The sequence below is a fragment of the Citrus clementina genome, unplaced genomic scaffold (assembly GCF_000493195.1).
Source record: "Citrus clementina cultivar Clemenules unplaced genomic scaffold, Citrus_clementina_v1.0 scaffold_2, whole genome shotgun sequence".
In the NCBI taxonomy this organism is placed as follows: domain Eukaryota; kingdom Viridiplantae; phylum Streptophyta; class Magnoliopsida; order Sapindales; family Rutaceae; genus Citrus; species Citrus x clementina.
The window spans coordinates 1,442,514-1,455,771 of NW_006262688.1; positions in this window are offsets into that span (position 1 = coordinate 1,442,514).

Consider the following 13,258-nt stretch of genomic DNA (forward strand, 5'->3'; position numbering starts at 1 on the left):
ACCAAGATCGATGGCTGCCTCAACGAACTCTTTATGTTTGCCATATGTAAATCCAGAAAGCACACAAATGTTCTTGAATTGTCTATTGGGAGTAGCTGCCATTGCGATACTTCTCAAAAATAATTTGTGAGTGCTTGACAAAAGATATCACATTTAAGAGTCTTGGTGATAGTGGGTCATGGTTGTGTATGAGGTAATATGTCAGTGTCAAATAACGCGTAAAGCACATGGCTCGCAAGTCAAAAAGAAAACAGTAAAAAAGAAAAAGCAAACAATAATAAAATTATTAAAGACAATAATGCAAACAATAAGACAATAGTGAAATAAAATAACAATAAAGTAAAAGGATATTTACAGGTAGTTGCGACTGTGGCTCACATCTTCCTCTGGTTTTACGTCCAGAAACGGCTTGAACGCCCTCTATGGGTCGAGGATAGGCTTCCTATCCAGTTTTCTTATAAACTGGCAAACAGGGTCGTTTATAGTCAGATTCCCGAGACTATATCGTGCATGCTCTTTCTGGAATAATGGCCATAACTGGAGAATCGCTCCTTGCACATATCCACTGGGATGCGTTTCAAGAGACAAAAGGATATCATCCAATGACTCCTTATTCAAGCCATCCCTAATGAATTGAATCTTATCTTCCCTGTTATCAGACACCATTCCTAAAGAACATGGGTTTTTATTGCAACTCATTCTGGCACACTTATGACAAGCAACAGAAATTCTTCGAGCTCGTCGTTTTCTTGCATAATTTCCTTTACCACAACCAGGCATGAATGCAATAAATTTTGGAGGTAACTCACCTGCCGATCGTACTTTAGCCTCGATTAACCAACGGATGTCAGCAGGTATGTTATTCCTCATGAGTAATCGCATGCGTTCGGACCGAGCTTTATAGATCGTAAGGAGGGCATTCTGAGGAAGTGAAGGGAATCGCTTGTGAAGCTTTGCTAGAATCTCGTTTCTGTCCATACTTTCGCCTCAGAATATCAGTTATTATGGGAAACTGAAGTAACCGACTTGATTGTCACGGAGTACCGTTATCCGCCACTTCACCGGGGTAACAAACTAAAGCACATAAACAGAAAAACAAATTAAAACACACAAAGAAAATTAAAATCGTCCTCTTATTGAATTTACCTCAAGCTCCAACTGGATGTCGTAAACACTTCTCTCAATGTCTCTGAGTTGGCTTTCTAAACCCTCAACATAGGCTACTAATTCTGGTGGTTGTAGAGCCCAAATGCGTTGTGTTTTACAAAATTGAATCTGCCTTTTGAGATGAGTTTTGACACGTTGAAGTGGTTTAAGAATGTTCAGGAGGAACGGTCTAAGTATGAGACTCATGATTAACAATGATAAGAGAAAACTTAATGGTAAAATAAACACACTTATGCAAAAACAATTTCAATTAGCAAAAGAATAATAATAAAAAGAAAGAAAGAAAAATCAAATCAACGAAAAGAAAAAAAATCAATTCAAATTTGGTGGGTCACTCAAATTTATTTCGGTGTCTTTTTCATGTGGTTGGTACTCTAGATATGGCTTTAATCTTTGACCATTAACTTTAAACGTGACACCATTCTTTGGGTCTTTAATTTCAATTGCCCCATGTGGAAAAACAGTATGAACAATAAATGGGCCAGACCAACGAGAGCGTAACTTACCTGGGAATAGGTGCAAGCGAGAATTGAATAAAAGCACTTTCTGACCTGGAGTGAACGATTTTCTCATAATTTGCTTATCATGGAAGACTTTCATTCGTTGCTTGTAAATCTTGGCATTTTCGTACGCGTCATTGCGAATTTCTTCAAGTTCTGCCAGCTGTAATCTTCTTTCTGAGCTGGCTTGCTGCATGTCAAAATTGAATTTCTTGATGGCCCAATATGCACGATGCTCGAGTTCCACAGGTAGGTGGCAAGCTTTTCCATACACTAGCCTGTAGGGTGACATCCCAATCGGGGTCTTGAAAGCCGTTCTATATGCCCATAATGCATCATCAAGTCTTAATGACCAATCTTTCCTGTCTGGCCTCACTGTCTTTTCTAATATGTGCTTTATTTCTCGATTGGAGATCTCAACTTGGCCACTGGTTTGCGGATGATACGGGGTCGCCACTTTGTGTGTGATTGAATACTTTGTCAAAAGTGCTTTGAATGCTTTGTTACAAAAGTGGGCACCACCATCACTGATTATTGCTCGAGGGAATCCAAAGCGTGAAACAATGTTGCTTTTCAAAAATGCTATCACCACCTTGTGATCATTGGTTCTACATGGAATTGCTTCTACCCATTTCGATACGTAGTCAACACCAACCAATATGTATTGATGGCCAAAAGAAGGGGGAAAGGGTCCCATGAAGTCGATACCCCATACGTCAAAAATCTCAACCACTAAAATTGGATTTAGTGGCATCATGTTCCTTCGTGTAATGCTCCCCATTCGTTGACACCTATCACATGAAGAACAGAAAGTGTAAGCATCTCGAAATATAGTTGGCCAATAGAAACCACATTGTAAAACTTTAGTCGCTGTTTTCTTAGCACTGAAATGGCCTCCACAAGCTTGTTCATGGCAGAATGAAAGGATATTCTGAATTTCACTTTCTGGGACACATCGTCTAACAATTTGATCCGCACAATACTTGAACAAATACGGGTCATCCCAAAAGAAATTCTTTATCTCTGCAAAGAATTTAGCCTTGTCTTGCTTGGTCCAATGCTCTGGAAGTTTACCTGTAACAAGATAATTAACTATATCAGCATACCAAGGTAATACTTCCACACTCATTAATTGTTCATCTGGAAATGACTCATTTAATGGTAATTGTTCTATAATTGTGTCAAAATGGAGATGAGAGAGGTGGTCCGCCACAATATTTTCTGTCCCTTTTTTATCTTTGAATTCCAAGTCAAATTCCTGCAAAAGTAACACCCAACAAATTAGTCTGGCTTTTGCATCTTTCTTTGTGAGAAGATATTTAAGAGCAGCATGATCTGTGAATATAATTATTTTACAACCAATGAGATATGATCGAAATTTTTCCAATGCAAACACTACTGCTAGCATTTCTTTTTCAGTAGTTGAATAGTTCAACTGTGCATCATTCAATGTCATACTAGCATAGTAAATAACATGGGGAATTCGATCAACTCTTTGTCCTAATACTGCTCCTACTGCATAATCAGATGCATCACACATGAGCTCAAATGGTAATTTCCAGTTCGGGGGCTGAATGATGGGTGATGATGTCAACAAATGCTTTAATTTTTCAAACGCAACAAGACATGAATCATCAAAGACAAAAGGTACATCCTTAGCAAGCAAATTGCATAAGGGTCTAGAAACTTTACTAAAATCTTTAATGAAACGTCTATAGAAACCAGCATGCCCAAGGAAAGATCTTACTTCTCTGACTGTTTTGGGTGGAGGAAGATTAGAAATGAGATCCACCTTGGCTTTGTCAACCTCAATACATTTACTCGAAATGATGTGACCGAGAACAATACCTTGTTTTACCATAAAATGGCATTTCTCCCAATTTAAGACCAAGTTCTTCTCGATACATCTCTGCAGAACTAGTGTTAGATGATGTAAACATTGATCAAACGAGTCACCAAAGACAGAAAAATCATCCATAAAGACTTCAAGGAATCGTTCCACCATATCAGAAAAAATGCTCAACATGCATCGTTGAAATGTAGCAGGTGCATTACATAATCCAAATGGCATTCTCCTATATGCAAATGTGCCAAAAGGGCAAGTGAAAGTAGTTTTCTCTTGATTTTTTGGTGCTATGGGAATCTGATTATATCCTGAGTAACCATCTAGAAAGCAATAAAATTCATGGCCTGCTAATCTATCAAGCATTTGATCAATAAATGGTAAAGGAAAATGGTCTTTACGTGTGACAGAATTCAATTTTCTATAATCAATGCATACATGCCATCCTGTAGTTACCCTAGTTGGTACCAATTCATTATCAGCATTGGTAACTACTGTGACTCCTGACTTTTTGGGGACGACTTGTACAGGACTGGCCCATGAACTATCAGAAATTGGGTAAATGATACCTGCATCTAATAACTTAAGGACCTCAGTTCTAACAACTTCTTTCATTTTAGGATTTAACCGACGTTGCATCTCCCTAGTAGTTTTAGCATTTTCATCAAGGTGAATGTAATGCATGCAATCTACTGGGTTTATACCTTTAATGTCTGCTATGGTCCATCCTAATGCTCCTTTGTGCTCTTTCAAAACATCTAACAACTTACCTTTTTGTTCGTCATTGAGGGATGATGAGATGATTACCGGCAGAGTGCTTTCTTCTCCTAAAAACGCATATTCCAAAGTGTTGGGCAATGGTTTGAGCTCGAGTTTCGGTGGTGATTCTGATGATGGGATGAGTTTCTTTTCTGATGGTGCTAGTTGTTCAACTCTTGACTTCCATTTATTAGTGTCCATAGATGGTGCTGAGTCAAGTAGGGCGTTGACCTCTTCGACCGATCTGTCAATATCAAAATCAAAACCAAAGTGAGTTAAGCATGTCTGTAAAGGATCATCACTAAGGTTTGAAACAAAAGTGTCATCAATTAATGCTTCTATTAAATCCACATCAACAATTCCATCATCTGCACTGTGAGGTTGTTTGGCAATGTTGAAGATGTTCAGCTCCATAGTCATGTTGCCGAAAGACAACTGCATATTTCCAGTCTTGCATTGAATGTAAGCATCCGCAGTTGCCAAGAAAGGTCGGCCTAGAATAATGGGGATGTGCTTCCTTGAATCCTGCATTGGTTGAGTGTCAATTACAATGAAATCAACAGGAAAATAAAACTTGTCTACCTGAATAAGCACGTCCTCCACAATACCACGAGGTATTTTTGTGGACCGATCTGCAAGCTGTAACACCACTGGAGTTGGGTGTAATTCTCCAAGTCCAAGTTTCACAAATACAGAATAAGGCAACAAATTTACACTAGCTCCTAAATCCAACAAAGCATTCTCAATTGTGTGGTTCCCTATGCTACATGAGATAGTGGGGGAGCCTGGGTCTTTGCATTTTAGAGAAATTTTATGTTGGAGGATAGAACTAACGTTTTCTGTTAAAAATGCCTTCTTTCGAACATGCATATTTCTCTTTTTAGTACAAAGGTCTTTAAGAAACTTGGCATAGGATGGAACTTGTTTAATAGCATCAAGCAAAGGGATGTTAACACTTACCTGTTTGAAGATTTCGAGAATCTCACCTGTGGATTTTCCCTTCTTGCCTTTCGCTAACCTCTGAGGAAATGGAGCTTTCGGAACGTATTCTCGTGGGTTGGTTTCTTCTTTCTCCTCCGGTGATGATTCCTCAACATTCACAGGTACAATTTGATTTTCTTTTGTCACCGGCATCTCTACTTTGTTGTCGACTTCTTTTCCTTTTCGCAAGGTCATTACTGCTTTGACTTCTCCATGCTGCTGTGGTGAACTGGTACTTGCTTCATGCACTCCTTTAGGGTTAGGCACTGGTTGACTTGGAAACTTACCTTTCTCAACGGTCATTGCCAAGGTCTGAACTGAAGAAGCAAGTTGTCCCACCATCTTCTCGAGGCTTGAAACTGATTGAGCTTGTGAGTTGAAGCCTGCTCTCAACTCATTTCGTAGTCCATCAATGGTGCGGTTCTGTTGCTCAATCGTGGAGTGAGTAAGATTCTTAAGATTCTGGAATGAATCCTCCCATGGTCTGGGCTGAGAGTAATTCTGGTTCTGATTGTATGGTCTAAATGGTGGCTGAGAGGCTTGAGGAGTTTGAGAAATTTGTTGCATTGGTGGAGCTGGAGCTGTTGGTCCATTCTGTTGGAATCCTTGAGACCATGAAAAATTGGGGTGATCTCTCCATCCAGGGTTATATGTGTTGGAGTATGGGTTGTAATTTGATGGCTTTCTCATTACACCTATGGCATTGGCTTGATCTGAGTATGAGTCATGGTCATGTGGTTCTGTTGATTTAGCAGTCGATAATGATGCTATTTGTCGAGCAAGACCTTCAACCATCTCCTTGACTTCTTTGATTCCCGAAGTTGACTCGCCAATGTGAACCTCATTCACTCCTTTAATCCTTCTAGTATTCCTGAGTGATCGACTCCGTTGTTGGGAATTGTCCGCTTGTCGCTGGAAGAATTCCCAAATTTCTGACGCACTTTTTGACATTAGCTCTCCTCCACTTGTTGCCATTAGCCATTCTTGCACATTTGGTAGTAATCCCTCCAAAAAGTATTCGCATTGATGCCATTTCTCGTACCCATGATGTGGACACTTCAAGAGTAGCCCATTGAATTTCTCCCATGTTTCGAAAAATTGCTCGTCCTCTCTCTGGGTAAACTCCGAGATTTCCCTGCGAATAGCGTTGGTTTTATGCACTGGGAAATATTTATTTAAAAATTTAGTTACCATTTGTTCCCATGATGCAATGCTATTAGCAGGTAAAGTATTTAACCATGAACGAGCTCTATCTTTTAAAGAAAATGGGAATAGTCTAAGTTTAACATCATCATCTGAAAAATTCTCATATTTGAATGTTTGACAAATGGCATGAAAATCATTCAAATGATTATATGGATCCTCATTTTCTAGGCCATAAAATGTAGGGAGACAATTTAACACACTAGGTTTTAATTCAAAACTCCTAGCAGCTACATTTGGGTATCTTATGCATGACGTGCTCAAATTAGCTAAGGGACTAAAATAGTCCTTAAATGGCCTCTCCTGTGGTGCTTGTAAATCCATTTTATTTTTAACGTGTTTGTGTGTGCGAAGTGTTTTTTCTAATTCAAGGTCTATAGGTTCAAGATTAGGTAATAATGACCTACGACCATGCATGCAGAATAAATAAAATAAAAATAAAGATGCAAACAAAACAAAAAAATAAAGATGGGAACAAAAAAAATAAAGAAGAGTGAGAAATTACGATACTAACCTTATTACGCTATTACAACCTTTCTATAAAAATACACAAAAATAAATACGTGAAAGAAATTAACTAAAAATTAAATTAATAAGATAAACAAAAAAAAATTACAAAGAAAAATAAATGGAAAATTAAATTACAGAATTTTAAAGAAGAGAAAAAGAAAAGAAATACTAACCTTTAAATGTAGATTCACTTTTTTTTTCTTTTTTTTTAATAATAAAAAAATACAAGAAAACAAATAAAAGAAATTATTCACAAAAATTAATTCTATGAATTAAAATTACTTACCTCCCCGGCAACGGCGCCAAAAACTTGTTGTGCAAATTTTAATGTACTCGCAAGCGCACGAATCTATTATAGTATAGATCAATGGTGACGAGTGTCGATCCCACGAGGAGGTGGATTTTAATTGTGTAGAATTAATTTTGTGAATGGTTGATTGGATTTGTGGTGGAAATGATTTGAAATATGCTACAACTTAAATTAAAATGGCGAGAATAAATTCTAAAATTGGTATTGAAATGGCGAGAAGAAATTGAAGAGAATTCTATTGAAATGACGTACTTGGGTATCTGGATCCGTATCAACATGCATCATGGGCTAAATATTCCTTATTAATACCAATTAAATCATGAGGGGGGAATCCACACCTCATGAACCACGCTCTAATCAATATGGTGCTAAGGGCTTATCGTGCCAAATAATAATAATCTTATACTAGAGGGCCGGTGAAACCAAGGCGGTACTAGACAAGATTAGTATTATTTGTCGACGAGAAGTCAAAACATCCACAAAAACTAGAGGGGATGAGAAAATAAATTTACCAAATAAAGCCCATGACACATGTTGAGACTTCACCTTCAACCCAAGCTTGAAAGAAAATTAGCCACTCATAATTGAACTAGGGGCAAAATGGGAATTTATTAAAATACGAAGAAAATACAAGATGGAGAAGGAATTACAGAAAATGGATCCCAAAAATGGATTCAGAGATATCAAATTAGGGGGGAGAGGCCCCCTTTTTATAGATACATGGAGTAAATCATGGCCATCGGATTAAAAACAGTTTGGACGCTCAGGATTGTGCCACGTCATCAGTCAACAGTCCACGGTTTGAGTACGCGGATGAACAGTAACACGGTTTGACCCGACTTTGAACAGTAACGCGGTTTGACCCGGATGAACAGTAACGCGGTTTGGTTGAAAATAATCCTGTGTGATGCATGCACCGTACGCGAGATTTTTCGTCAACTGATATGCTGCCACGTCACCATCAACAGTACATAAGAATTTTAGTCCAACAGGATCGTGACACCTCATCAGTCAATGCCACATCATCGGTCAATGCCACGTCATCATCCGTCTATGTGAACAGTGTACAGTGTCGTGAACAGTAACGTATACAGTACCGTACATGTGAATAGTGCCATTTTTCCTTTTATGCTCCTCCTAAGGTTTTTGACCGTCCTGAGTTCAAAAATGATGTCCGTTTTGCCGTCTGATTTCTCCTTTATTGTGAAATGACTATAATGCCCCTAAAATACATAAAATACTTAATTAAAATAAAACACATGTAATTAAATCACAAGAAGGTTAAATATATAAAAGTAAGGGTTGTTAGTAAGATTTGAAATGTAAAATGACGGTTTTCTCCTTTATAAATATGCATTTTCTAGCACTCAACATTAGTCATTTTTACTCCAGAGAGCTTTTGCTTGATAACCGGTTTGCCACTTTGGTAAATTAGGTTAGTCGCTTGCTACAGTGAAACAACTATATTCCAAAATTATAATTTTGTCCCAAAACTTTCTATAATTATATTATGGCCGAAATCTTTGTAAAACTTTGCAAATAGATCCATTTTTAGAATTTAAAACAATACTTGTTGATTTTAAAGTTCTCAAAAAGTTTTCAATTAAAGCCATAAACTTGAAAACAACCAATTTCATAAAATCATTTTCTTGTTATAAAAGCATAATGTGTAATTCTTTGTTTATCCAAAACATGTAGTTTGTTATCGTCAAAATAACATTTTATAGCCATATAGGTTAACAAGTGTGAGCATACTAGAGGGTAAAAGCCAATGAAATCGAATGAAACAAGAGTGGAACCAAGCGAATCATTTTCTTAAGTAAAACACACAAGGCAATTCAATGAGGTAATTTCCACATTATTTCTAACCTTATTTTGCAAATCTCAGCCATGTCTCCTAGAAAGAAACGCAAATGAAGAGGTTTAACATCCAGCCATTCAAACTTTGTAAATTCAAGCATTGATGGGGGAGATGAAATGAATGATGAGGGCCGAATTAGAGCACATACAAGAGCGTTTAGATAAAGTAATGAATGCACATGCGAGGCAGAAACAACCTATTCCCCAAGCACGTAAGAGAGAGAGAATTCAAACCAAAGAAGAGATTGATGACTATTATAGAGATGAGTATGAAGAATGTGAAGATTATGTGGGTAATAGGAGAGATGGACAGGGAAAGAGAGTTAGGAATCGGGATAATGGTTTGTGTGGCATGAAGATAAAGATCTCTTCTTTTCAAGGTAAATCCAATACGGAAGAACACTTTGAATAGAAGAAAAATATGGAGTTTGTGTTTGACTACCACAACTATTCCGCGGAAAAAAAAGGTAAAATTGGATATGATTAAGTGTTTTGACTATGCTATTACTTGGGATCAATTTGGTATAAATAGGAAGTGGAATGAGGAACATCCTATTGCAACGTGGGATGAAATGGAAACATTGAGAAGAAGACATTTTGTACCTAACTACTATTACCAACACTTGTATAAAAAATTTCAAAGTCTTACACAGTGTGATATGAACCCCACCAAGAACTGACGCGACCCAAATAAATTTTGTCTCCAAGATCGAATCTAAACCTATAATTGAATGGAACCGCAACTTGATGCTCAATGAAAGCACGAACCTTGGTATGTGAGGACGCCACTATCAGCTATGGACGATCTGATTGATAAGTCAAGAGTTTGAATACCACAAAAATTCGATAAGTTCAAAGAGTTTGTTTAAGAACCAAAGAGAATTAACTCTCTCACAAATTGCATCAAAACTTATCTATCTCTGTTTATGTAAGTACATTATCTAGGGTTAGTTATAAGAATTTTTGAAAATAAATCCTAAACCAAAATCAAATCAGAATTTGAATCTAAACAAATAGGAAAGAATATAAATCAAATAAGAATCTTAATCTAAATGAATAAGAAAGAATCTAAATCAAATTAAAATTCTAATTAGCTTAAATGCCTTACATCAATTAAAATGGAAAATCAGCAATTAAAGAGAAATAACTAATTTGTTTCTCCACTAACCTCCTCAAGAAATGGGAAAGTATCCAAAAAGAAAGTAGTATATTTTCCTGCCATAATATGCAAGCCAACTTACTATTACATTAAAGTGACTATTTGGAAACTTCAAGAGCCTGAATCATGTATTTATCATGTACGATTCCTTTAACAGGCCTCTATGAATTTTGAGCCCAAGTTGCTTAAATCAACCCATTAAGAGCTTCTTTAAATTTATTTGCTCGAGCTCTTGTGACGAGTCTGACGAGAACTTGATAGGATTTGAATATACCTCATCTCACGTGCTTGTGACAGTTTTTTCCTCAATCTCATCACAGTGTAACCGAAGCATAGAGGATTATTAAAAGGAAATGGAGATTGCAATGATTAGAGCAAATGTGGAGGGGGATAGAAAAGCTAGCATGACATGACTCTTTAATGGCCTTAATTGGGAGATTGTAAATTTGGTTGAGTTACAACATTATGTGGAGATTGAGAGGATGGTCCGCAAGACCATCAAGATTGAGTAGCAACTCAAGAGGAAGTATAACACCCATGCATCCCCAAGCCCAAGGTCCACTCCTTGAAAGTTGAGTAATGCGGAGTGAGACAAGAGCCTACAAACATCTACTGCACTTAAGGCAAGATCTGAGTCTTTCAAGTACAATTGACAATGTAACACCATGACTCTCACTACTAGCAATCGTGACATTTAAGTGTTTTAAATGTCAAGGTAGGGGACACATAACAAGTGAATGTGTGAATAAGAGAGTTATAATGTTACAGGGTAATGGTGAGATTGTAACTGATGATGAAACGAAAGATAATGAGATGCCCCCATTGGAGGACATTGAAGATGAAGAATGTGCAACCCTTGGAGAATTGACTTTTGTATGTAGGAGAGATTTGAGTGTTCAAGTTAAAGAAGATGGAACAATGCAATGAAAAAACATTTTTCATACTATACCATGCTCAATACAAAGTATGTCATATGGTTATTGATAGAGGAAATTGTACTAATGTTGTTACTATTATAATAGTGAAGAAGTTAGGGCTCTTAATACTTAAGCATCCATAACCATACAAATGACAGTGGCTGAATAACAATGGTGAGGTGAGAGTGAACAAACAGGTACTAGTGTCTTTTTGGATTGGCAAGTACGAAGATGAGGTGTTATATGATGTACCAATGTAGGCTGACCACTTATTACTTGGGCAGCCTTTGTAGTTCAACAAACGTGTAAAGTATGATGGCTTCACCAACAATTATTCATTTGTGTTTAATCAACACAACATCACTCCTATTCCATTAATTGATGTGATCTAGAGTGCTTAGAGCATTAAAGATCCGTTGCTTGTTCTAGAAGACTCAATTACAAGTGCACGAGCTACGAAGATCAATGAAGTAATGTAAGGATTTGTTCTAGCTACTTTAGATGATTTCAATTCAAATTTAGTTTGCAAAAGACCAATATTCAAGATGGGCTTGAAAGAGGTAGAACCAACCTTAATATACTTGATTCAAGCTAACGAGATAGTGAGTGTCGGAGAAGATGATTTTTGAAGTAGAAGAAGGCCTGGTAAAATAATTCTAAAACTATAGCTACAGTCTTTACGTCGAAAGCTTTAAAACGGTATATTATGGGCCCAAATTTGACAACATATGCCTAAGTTGAAGTTCGTTTAAAATTAGTGGCTCTATAGGTCCAGACCTATGCGGCTCCATTTTAATTTTAGGTTTTTTTTTGTATTTTTGAGTTAAATAAGGGTTAGCCACCTTATATAAACACTCTTTCATATTCTTTGGGCATACTTTTTTGACAATCTTGAGTTTGATATCTTTGGAGATGATTTTCTCAACTCGTTCTTCAAAGAACTTTTGACTTATCAAAGGAATTGCTAACCTTTTGTGGCATCTTATTTAGCAATCTAGGTTCTTGAGACTTAGCTTATTGAGGATTTGGATCTTTTATCCGAATTCTAATCATATTGGCTTTCTGGGGTTCTTATCAATCTATTTATAGGCTTTTCTAGCTAGATTTATAGGGGCTCTCATCAATTGGTATCAAAGCATAGGCACCAATGTCATATTCATCTATCTTTATTATTTTTCATTCTCATTCTAGTATTAAAAAAAAAACGTGAACAATGTCGCATGAACAATATTTTTAGGGTTTTCTTTTTATCAATTTTGAATCCTTGTGGTTTATTCTCCTTAAATCAGTAAATTTTACCTATTCCTTTCCTTTAATTCATTCAAATTTTAATTATTTAGGGTAAATAATGATTATAATTATAATTATAATCATATTTGGTGAACTCTTTTGTTTATTGGTTTTGCTATTCTTGTTTCTTGTTTTTTTTTCATCCATGTTTCTTGGACTGTGATTGTTAGAGGGATTATACTTTGGTGCTTTCTTTTGATTGAGTCATTAGTTCTTAAAGACGTTGATTGAGAAAATTTGAGAGTGGTAAAAGGATCTTGTATGAGAATAGCTTCGTGTAAAAGCCTACTAGAGTATAAACATGAGTGGAGTGACATCTCAAGTGTAAACTAAGGAGGCCTATGAGGTTATATATATATATATATATATGTATATATATTTTGCTAACATCTCTTTGCAGTTTAATTCAAATAACTAAGATGGATGATAAAAGTGAGTCGTAACCTTCCACAGTAGACCTTACTTTAACTTTGAAAGCAATGGACCAAGCATTTGAGAAGATGAATATGAGGTTTGAAGAGATAGGAATCCAGTTGAGGCAATATGGGGCTGCCATTGAGAGTATTCAGAAGGAACAAACTAGTAAAAAGTGTAACAGGGTTTGACATGATAAAGCAAGACATAACAAGGAAAATAATAGGCGTAAATATGAGCCTATGGATGAGTATGAGGCAAAGAACAAATTTTAGGAAAATGATGGTGATGATCGAGCATCCAAAGTAGATAGGGATAGGGTGGGATGTAGAAGAGGTAGGCACG